Here is a 10606-nt window from a genome sequence, read left to right on the forward strand (position 1 = left end):
GCTTATGCTCAAATAAATTTGTTAGTCTCTAAGGTGCCACAAGTACTCCTGTTCTTTTTATAATTTGAAATATAGTTTGAAAAATTGAACTATAGTTTATAGTTTGAAAAATTGGAACAGTTCATTCTGAAAACGGCCAAACAGAATGTGTCAAGATTGTCAACATGCTTCATGTCAATTTTCTTTTAAATGAAATTTAATCAGAATCAACACACGCTTGCAGAAATTGTTGATTTCAACAAAATGTCATTTTTCAATGGAAAAATATTCTGTCTAAAAATTTTGACCAGCTCTAGGTACCAGTTGCGATGGTTTGGACCTCCCTTCTGGGGTGCCACCTGATGTGTTGGGGTTTAACTGAGCCTCCCCTGTTCAATCAGCCTATTCTGCCAGCCTGGATTAAACTCACAAGCCTCTTCCAGCCAAGCACACAGGCAGGGCCACACCCAGCTGCACAGAGAGACAGAGATCCGCTCTGGAAAGATTAAGACTTAGGGGCTATCCCCAACACTCTGGTGCCCACTCCCTTTAAGGGGTACAAACCCAAAGGTTTTAGGAAATTTGCCCCCTCCATCAATGTGGGGGGAGATATTCACAACTTCTTGCCTCCCATCCCAGTTAGAAATTACATAAACTGGGTTATATTATAAACAAGCAATAAGTTTAACAACTACAAAAGGTGAATTTTAAGTGAATATAAGAGATAACAGACAGAACAAAGCAGATTCCTGACCAAATAAAGCAAAATACACAAGCTAAGCTCAATATACTTAAGAAATAAATTACAAAATGTAATTTCTTACCCTAAATGTTATTTTAGGCAGGTTGCAAAGTTAGTTTTATTCCTTTTCAGACTGGACCACTGTCTCAGTCTGGATTCCCCCCTTGCCTTCCCTTCCTTTCAGGTGTATTTAGCAGTCTTTCTTCTTGGGCAGACAGGTCATGGAGACGAGGAGTCCTGTTTGCCTTCCTCTCCACCCTTAAATAGGGTTTACATAAGGCGGGAATCCTTTGTTTCCCAAACTTTACCCCCTTTCTCTTCGAGTGGAAAGTTACAAAAAGTCCTAGGTAATGTTTAGTATCAGGTGACAAGACCACCTGACTCTGTAGCATCACAGTGTCCATGAGTCAGTGCAGTATGGAGTGTCCACAGGAAGGCCAAGCCCCACAGTCCATTGTCTTCACTGATGGGTCATCAGCCCTGTTTGGCTTTTCCGTTGTTGTACCTGAAGTGTTAGCAGTAGGCATTACCCAAAGTAGCATAGTTGAAATACAGATACCTAGTTGATATTCCTAACTTCAGATACAGAAATGATGCAGGCATACAAATTGGATAATCACATTCAGTAAATTAAAACCTTTTCAATGATATCTTACAAGAGCCATCTTGCATAAAGTATATCTCAGTTATGTCATATTCATATCATAAACATATTTTCATAAAGAATATGGAGTGAAATGACATACCTGTATTTGGTGTTCGGCCTAGAAAGGAAGTTCAATGATCTGAATGTAACATTATGTAGGGGGAATACAAGGAGTCCTTCACTGAGCACTTAAAATAATGGCTAGAACAGTAATATCATCTGGTATCCCGGCTAAGTCTTTCTTACAGCTGACAATCTTTCTGGCCTGGTTGACAGCACAGGCACACAAAATATTTGATACATCTAAAGTGTTGTATAATATAATGCTAAAACATTTTTATTGTATTTCATCTTCTTATCTCTTGGGGATTTAACAGAACTCCCACTTTTCTGCCTGGAAGGACACTGCATCACTTTCCAGCCAAGGAAGGCTGAATGGAACTTGCTTTAGGCATCATTTCTCTTACATCATCCAGAGAGGTTATTTCAAGACATATGAGAGTATTTCTCCCAGGAATGGAGCTTCCTATTTCTTTAGAAGCATGGGTATGTCTATACAGCAATTGAACACCTGCAGCTCGCCCAAGTCAGCTGACACAGGCTCACGGGGCTTGGGCCGCGGGGGTATAAAATTGTGGATTGGATGTTTGGGCTCAGGCTGCAGCCCGAACTCTGGGGCCCCACGAGAGGAGAGGTGGTTTTAAGCAAAAGCAGAAAAAATGGTTTAGATGGCATTTAAATGGAGAAAACTTTTCAGCTTTCTTTTCTTATCGGCCGTGTTCAGTATTTGGTAGCAACTTAGATTTTTATTAAAATTTTAGATGTCCCTTTACCTACTCAATAAACGCAATTTCAGAGGTTTACTGTAAACCCATGACATCAAACTCTGGAGAGACCTTTGTTAAAAAAGGAATAAATTTTATTTAAATTGAATTCTGCAAACAAAATGAAAGAGCGATCAACCAATTTACTGGTGTTCCTAGTGGCTTTATTAATTTCCCTATGTAACTGTATTGGCAACTTCTTTGCTTGCTCAGGTAAGGGAACCGCCCACAATTAGAGTTCTGTTGTTCTAGTTTCTTTCATGTCTTGTCAGGACATTTTCTCTTTGAAGCCAAATGTCATATATATTCACTCATAGTATCTTCCATTATCATAATCAGTAAAAGAGAAATAAATACAAATCAGAAAGGGATTTGTGCTAAATAAATGTTCTATATTAGTGTCTTTCAGAAAAGCTTTCAGTGTGTCTGAACAAACTAGAATTGGTTACACTAAAGAAAATTTGTTTAAGGTTACAAACTTACAGGCCCATTTCTGACAAGATTCTGAGTAACTTCTACTGCTACTGATGTCAACATGAATTTAGGGTGATCAGGATCTTGTATTTACAGTGTGGTCATGAATCTGAACCACTATCATACTAGATCATACTCTTCCGCAGAAAAAACAGTATGGAGAGGGGAATTAAATTTAACAAGTCTCTCCCCAGAAAGTTACCATGTCACACTTTCCTCTGATAGGCAATGTTTGGAAGTCATGGATTTTAGAGTCCATAATCTCTCTCAATTTTGTTGATGTCAGGGATCCACAATGAAGTGACTTCCTTCTGAATGGAGACAAGAGCCATTCTTCCGGAACATGCACTTCTCTACTCACCCTTCCTGCCCTGCCTATGAAGTTCTGGCTGTAGCTACATGCATTGCATTAGAAATGTTTCTTTATTATTGCTCATTAGAGTGAGGTAACACAGCACTGAAATGTACTACTTGAAGTTCCATATGGAAATATTGTGAAATATTTCATCCTCAAGCACTTCAGGTTATTCATATTGTGACAAGATACAGAAAACAGGTCTTTTCAGATAAATACCCCATTTCTATTGTTTGATATACATTATGTTTTCTAGAGTATTTGCCAAAATAATGAAAACCACCAGAGCACGTTAGAAATATTGCCATGACTATCCTGACCTTGGTTTCTGACATTGATTCAAATGATGACCGACTACCCACAACTATGGAGAAAGTACAGAATGAGAGGTGATGTAGCTCTTGAAGTAGGACTGAGTTTTGTTCTCTCAAATGAATTCTAAATTAATCTCTTGTCATATACTAGGAAATAATTACAAACAACAGGCCTTTCAGATACAGCTATTGAATTGCTGTCAAAGTGTATTAAACCATCTACTCAGAGATCTTACTATGGAATTTTTAGCAAATTCATTTCTTGGATAAGAGGTGGAATTGAAAATTCTACTGAGGAAGTATCCACTCTGGTTGTAGATTTTCTATCAGAGAAAATTAATTCAATACACAATAAAATGTATGGTTCCAACTTAGCATGTTTTCCCTTTTGCTAAGACTTCAAAAGTGGTATGTCCTAGATATTCTCTGTTGTGGGATGTAGATACAGTTTTATAGTTTTATTTCACCTTGCTAATTAAAATAAAGTATTTTTTCTTTAAAAACATGAGACCAAATTCTTCTGTTAGTTACGTTACTACAATCCCATTGTAATCAGAACAGTTTTTACCTGTATCAGAAAATATACTACATTGTTAAACCTAGCTTGATCTAGAAAACCAAAATTAACCAGAACCACTAAGGATTAGGTTCTGTTGTCAATGCCTTATTTGGGAAAGAATTTTAATCTGCTTTCTTGATAGGAAATATGTTTTTAAATTATCAGATTTTAGGGGGGGAAACTAATTATTTTATTATCAAAGCAAATTTTAAAAATATAAAATATACATAAAAATATACATAGTCAGTACTCAGAGTAGGAACTCTTATACCTATTATTGTTTGGAGAACTTTACAATGCAATAAGAAATCCTGATGATTTTCAATAACATTTCAATGGACACACTGTGTAGCCATCAGAATCTAATTGGCACTGCATTTTTATGAGTCGAAGTCTGCGTTCTGTCTATTATATAATAATTCATGAAACAAGAAACCAAACACAAAGGAATCTATATTAAATTAGTAATAGGATCTGGTGTGTAAGTCCTCCACAGACATTCCCAAGAATGTGAAAATTAAAGGACAAACTAGTTTTGTATAAAATCACAGTGACTCAAATCTCAGTTCTATAGTTTAGCCAGAAAACTAGAAATATTTTGTTTGACAAATTTAGCCTCTATTTCTGCCCATGAGTTATCTGCAATTATTTGCACTCAACTATTTGCTATTACTCCAAATTTATATCAATGTAACAGAATAGAATTTGGCCTTGGGACTTCACATCTCCTGAAATCCAGTTCTCTGGTTTCCCTGCCTCATCGAGGTTATGGTTAACCTTTTCATCCTTTTATCCCCCAAATCCAGACTCACTAAAAGAATATCGGGCATGGCAGAAATTCTGCAATTTTCTCATTCCACATTTTGTGCTTCCTGGTTTTTCCTTCAGAAGGGTTTAGATTGAGCCAAGAGTGGCTGATACCTTTTTCCAGAGCTTTTCTGGGAGACACAGCAGTTTCCACACAGTTTAGATTTCATAAACATTTCTAGCGAATAAGTGAATTAATACAGCGCTGGCTGATTCTGTGTAAAATCAGACAGTTTGAAAGAGTATTCATAATAAAGGTGTGAAATTGCTCCCATTAATCACACTTGGTTGTTAAATATGAAGCCTTATGATGACTATGTAAAAGTCTGATTTGTTCACTAATGCACTAATGCTCATTTTACTAGAACTATTCAGCTACACTGGGATGGCATGTAGAGCTTTGATAAAGAACCCCTACCTTTTTCTTCCAATCTGACCTTTGCCTGTCAGAGGTGCATAGCGCATACTGGGACACAACGCTTAAGAAAGCTGCAGAATAGTCCAGAATGGTACCAAATTTGGAAAATGGAAAATTGTAAAAGAAAAATTCTACTAGAATTGCAATTCATAAAGGAATATGGGTCTAGATTTGAGAGGTTATGTCCCTGGACTGGAGAGTTGGTTATAGGTCTGAACTGGATTAGTAGGATCATAGGACTGGATGGGATATCAGCCCTGAACAAGACAGGAAGGCAAGATTTAAGATGATTTAAGCTTGTTGTGCAGTTACTGTGTGTAGGACGAAGGATATATGGAATGAACAGGAGTGAGGAAGGATTTTCATAGGTTCAGAAATTTGATTGAGGTTTGAATGAATATCTAAACTTTGGGAATCCTCCCCAAACTGAACCTCCAAATTGTCTGTGAAAGTGTGATGGGGATAAACTGACCTAATGGAATAGTGGAAAGAGACTTGTCCTTGACCTGTATTATTATTAGAACATATTTATTTGCATTACAGTAGCACTCAAAAGCCCCAGTCAGGACCGGGACAAGTAAACATGGCCCCGCCTTGAAGAATTTACAAACTGCTTTGAAACAAGATTTAACAAGTGAGACAAACAGGAGGGTACAGCGTGAGGGAAGGACAAGGCTATCAATATAAGCATATAGTTATCTAGATAGCTATCCCATAACTTGATCATTCCAGATCATCTGAAAGATCTTTTAAATAGTAAATAAATAAAATCACATATCCTAATGAGCTGATTATGTATCTAGTAGGATTGAATTATATTTAAAATGATGAATAATGCATCTATTATATTAAATCTGAGGTGTGTATGTGTTTTTTGTTGTTGTTTTTGTAAGTAGCACATGCAACTAATATTGGCAACAAATGCACCAGGGAAGGGAAAAGAGGCATGCTGCTGAAAAGGAAAAATATTTGGAAAAAGTCACATTAACAAAAAGACGATTTACTTGGAAATGAAAGGATGTAATTGATCTTCATGTAGTAACTACTAACTCATGGATGGACATCAACGGAAAGCTCTCCACTAAATTTAAACAGTGAGAGAAAAAGCTAAGTGAAATAAACATACAACTAACATTTATATTTTGACTTCAAATTAATCAAGTTTGATAGGCAACAATTGAAGCAAAGTCCAACTTTCTTCTATATATTGGAGTTCTGAACAGGAAACTGAACGGGGTTTGCCACAGTTATGTTTATTTTACTTGGCTGCTTAGGCCTCAAATGTGATCTGCAGGGTTGGACAGTTCTGCCCCAGTAGAATCCCATTGAAGTCAATAGGCAGATCCATCCTCCTAGATCAGACTCCAGAATTAGGGCTTTAAATGGCAAACCTTTTTCTAACGTGGATTTTTTTTTTTTTTTAGTCAGCACTGTATGGAGAGATTTTGGCAAACCAGTAAAGAGCCTGAAACCACTATGGCTTATTGCTAAAAGCAACCTAGTCAGCAGTCTCAGCTTGACCAAGGCAGGAGGGGAGGGGAGGGGGGGGGGTTGGGTGCCACAGAAAGGGCAGCTTGACCCCATATCCTTCCTAATAAGAATTGTGTTGAAGTTGCTGATACATGCATTTTAGGAGAGCAGGATGTGCCTCAGGAATGTCTATTGGGGCCTCAAGTCTGCAAATTCTGGAAAAACCCACACCTGGTTAATCAATAATCAGAAGGAACCTCTTGCTTGACCATTGAAGCTCTTTACTTAACAAGTTTTCTTTAAGGGGCAGGTCATTCTATTACTAATATATAAATAAGGGGAAAAAGTTTGAGGTAGTTGGACTCTTTTGGGACTTGTTTAGACTCTCCCTCTGGATACATCTTGCAGGCCTCACTGGCAGATGGAAGATTTGGCCACCGGAAGCCTGCCACTGTGTCACTCAAGAGCCACACTCAGCTTTGGTAATTATCAAGGGTTGGGGGTGTTTTACTAACCTGTTGCAGACATGCGTAAGTGCTTGAGACTAAGTAAAATTTAGCTTTAAGTGAAAGCACTCTTGTGTTGTCCTGTTTGTGCCAGCCATCTATCGGTCGGACGGCCATGTCTCCCCTGATTTATTTCCTGACACCACCTCACACAGAGTAAAAGTTACCAAGAGTTTTGGGTTGAAAGAACCCTCGGTAACAAGCACCTGCCCTACATATCGGAATCATTTTTTCCTGCCTATAATTTGCCTTTTAAAATATATGTTAAATTTGTTGTATTATGAGGATTGTAAAGCATGGCAATGGGGCATTGGATTAAATTTCATTATCACGAGGAATGACATGACACTGCTAACCATTCCTACCACAGTTCTCTCTCTTCTCTCAAGGGAGCTATACTTCAAAAATTACGAGAGGAGAAAACAAAATTGACGTATTTGTCTCCTCCTTTGGAGTAGCTGCTCTCAGTAATGTTCAAACTGAACTGCCATTACAATCAGTCAACAGAAGGGTTGATGGCTTTATTTAACTAATAAACCCACCACAGAAAGCTTTTTGACATCCTATGACAGTAAGTTGCTTTTAGTTAGAGTGTTGCAAAGAGGAAAAAGCAACTCATTGCGAGGAAGAAAATAAATATGCGTTAAGCTACCCAGAAATAATTCAAATAGTCAGTACACATGGGCACTCACTAAGTTGGGGTGTTTTTATGCTACTGGTGCTTAACCTGCCCTAGCAAATTTGGAACAGGCATCAATTAGCTGAAAAAGAAGTTACCTAAACCTAAAAAGAAAAGGCAGCTTACTATTCTTTTTCAGGAAATGTTCAAGTACTGTTACCTTACAATACAATCTTCATAGCTTGAGCTGTAGTCAGCTACCTCAAATAGCTAAATCAAAGTTCACAGGTGTTCAGATCCAGAGTTTTTGTCTGGGTTCATCTTTGCTCATGCACTGTATGACATATCCTTAAATGTACAGGTGCACATTTAAATACAGATGCACTCCACACGAGTGTACAGATAGTTAAATGTGATTTACGCTACTTGGTTTGTGGAAATTTACAAGATATGCTTCTCTATCTTCAGGAGCAAGAAGTTTATAAACTCCACAAGCTGCATGAATAAATACATGCATGGCAAGAAGATTATAATCTCCAGAAGCTGGCAGAATTTGTAAGCTCATAAGCTGAAGAGCTGTAAGGATCTGACAAGTTCTTCTGGGTTTGTGAGCCCTTCAAGATTAATTGCTCAATTATTTTTCTTTTCCACCATGCCTGTTTTATTTTTCTTTAAAAACACCTTGGAAACTTAGGTTAGAAAGTGGTGCTAATGCCACATTAAATCTGCAAAGCCAAAAACCACAAAGTCAGGAAATGCAAAAGTTAACAACCCAGTGCTACTTATTTTTTTCTCATTATTTACATTGTGGTAATGCCTAGAGGTACCAATCTATGCTTGGGGGCTGCTCCATTGTGCTAGGCAACATAAATATATATAATAGGAATACAGCCGTTCCCCCAACATACTTAAAATCTAAGCATATACTACAACACAATGGATGGTTGAACCAAAAAAAGAGAACAAGGTAGCTGCTATTGATTTAGTGCAGGACTGTTCCCTTAGGTTTCAAAAGAAACATGAACTCATCCACATTGCATATATGCATGATTGTATATTCCTTGTTAAATGTGTAACTTAATATATAGGATATGCAACAAGGCTGACATAATATTGCTACCTCTGCATTTCCTTACTTTTTGTCTTTTCAACTGGGCAGCTGACAATATTGCCCTAACAACATTAAATATATATGCAGTATAAGTTTTTATTAGTATCACTTACTCCTTGTATTGCGATAGCACCTAGAGGACACAGCCTCATTGTGCTAGGTGCTCTACAAACACATAAAGAAACAGTCTTGGCCTTGAAGAGCATAATGCTTCCCTCCACCCCCTGCTTCACGAGAGGAAGGTTAGGGAGAGATTGAGTGGGCCGACAGCAGAATAGACAACTGTGAAAAGGGGGACAGAAAGGCTCAGAGTTTAAAATGTTACTGACATATCTACATGAGAAATTTCCCTGAGGTGTGAATCGACCTTATATAGCTGGATGATGTTAAATCACAGGTAGCAGTGTTAAGCATGCCATGATATCAATATCTCCACCTTTCTTGGTTCCTTTGTATTCATGCAAAAACATTAATGTAAGAATTGTGTATGTAGCTTATATCGTTAATTTGCAAGCATGAACTATACACAGTAAGGTAAAAATACCCTCAGTGGTAAAAGGTTCACAATGCATATTGGAGAACTCTTCTGTCATAGTGTATCAGACAGATACAGGGGCAGATCCTCAGCTAGTGTAAACTGTCATAGTTCCACCACTGACTTCAATGCAGTTTTACCAGCTGAGGATCTGCCTTACAGTGTCCATCTCTCATTGAAATGAATGGAAAGATTCCTGATCCAGCTCCCCTTGAAATCAATGTAAAGACTTCAATGGGAGCTGGATCACACCATAAAAATGAGCTACATCTTGTAATCAATGGGTATTTCCCCCCCAAGTGTGGACTCCTTCATGTGGCTCAGAATATCAAGGAAAAGACAGAGAAATAGCAATAAAAGGAACAAAAACATAGGTGAACTGCAAATGGTATCACAAAGACAGGAATCAAGGATTTATTTTAAGACATGAAAGTGTTCAGTTCAAGACAAGTCTGAAATAAAAGAGCATCTGACTGTTGACTGCAGTAAGAGTTAGCTGAGAAAGGGGTTTCCACGTTTTCATAGACTAGAATGCGTAATCATTTGTCAATGCCTGTATAGGGGAAAAAATCTATTTTGTCAGTTGACAGCTGCAACAGGAATGTTTCTTTTCGGGGTGTGTGTGTGTGTGTGTGTGTGTGTGATGTGCGCACTTGCTGAAGCATCAGCCAAAGAAAATTCCTTCTTGCCAACACAAAAAGCATTGTAAAAATGTAAAGGAGAATCAAATCTTCTTGACTGTGGTGGCTGATAGAATGAAGCTTGTAAAAATTATGTTTCTTGGGGGTTGGGGGGGGGAGGGATTGTTTTCCTGGATACTTTAGCAGTTCCAATTTGTACCAGAAAATTGTGACTCTTGGTGTAGAGGAGTTACAGAGCACTGTGACAGAATATTAACCTCTGCATCTGTACTTACCAAGATTAAAGTGACAAAATATATTAAGGGTTATAGCAATACACATATCTAATATTTGAACAATGGGTCACTGAGATTTATATAATTTCCTCAAACTCTGAGAAGTCTCTCAGCTTCTTAGGCTCTTAGTAACTTTACTGATTCCCTGGTCAGGGTTTACTTTCTATAGTTCTGGCCTTAAATCTGGAAAGTTAATTGAGAGTCCAATGTCTCTCGGTCAGTGCTGTTTTCAATGAATGTAGTGAGACAATCCAGCTAATCTGACTACTACCAAAAGATCTTTTCTGCCAACTGGATTTAGCTGCTGGAATTACCTAAGGGTCCTGAATTA

The sequence above is a fragment of the Terrapene carolina genome, unplaced genomic scaffold (assembly GCF_002925995.2).
Source record: "Terrapene carolina triunguis isolate 2854851 unplaced genomic scaffold, T_m_triunguis-2.0 Scaffold58, whole genome shotgun sequence".
Lineage (NCBI taxonomy): Eukaryota > Metazoa > Chordata > Testudines > Emydidae > Terrapene > Terrapene triunguis.